The following is a 597-nucleotide window of genomic DNA, read 5'->3' as shown; positions in this document are numbered from 1 at the left end:
ATCGACAGCTTTGTCGTTTCAAATTAAAAAGTTAACTGGTGCTGAAGATTATAAAACATGGTGCTTTGCTACTCGAATGTACTTAACACACGAGCGGTTATGGGACTACGTCATTAATGCGGTTGATGAAATGGACTTTAGCCAGGAAAAGAGTGAAATAGCTCTCTTGAAAATTTGCCTCCTAATTGATCCTTCTCTGTACGTGCATGTTTCGGAAGCGAAAAGTTCGAAAGAGGCTTGGGATAACCTCAAGGATCTCTTTGAGAGTAAGGGTTCTGAGATGAAACTGTCAAATTATATGGGCATGTCAGAATATATTACTGACCTAGTGAGCACTTCCCAGAAGTTGAAGGACTTGGGTTTAGAATCACGGGATGAGTTGGTTGGTGCAATGCCCTGATTAAAATAAACTCCTCCATTAAGGAGAGGTTTACCCTCCATTGAGGGTACAGGAAGGATAGGTGTACCCTTCCTGTACCCTTGAGCAAGGGTACACGAAGGGTATTTTAGAACATTGGTGGGTACCCTCTCTCCTTCCTGGAGGGTACGGGAAGGGTTTGGCCAGCCTCGATGATGGGTACAGGAAGGATAAGTGTA

This window comes from Ischnura elegans, chromosome 2 (genome assembly GCF_921293095.1).
Source record: "Ischnura elegans chromosome 2, ioIscEleg1.1, whole genome shotgun sequence".
NCBI lineage: Eukaryota > Metazoa > Arthropoda > Insecta > Odonata > Coenagrionidae > Ischnura > Ischnura elegans.
This window is presented reverse-complemented; position numbering follows the sequence as displayed.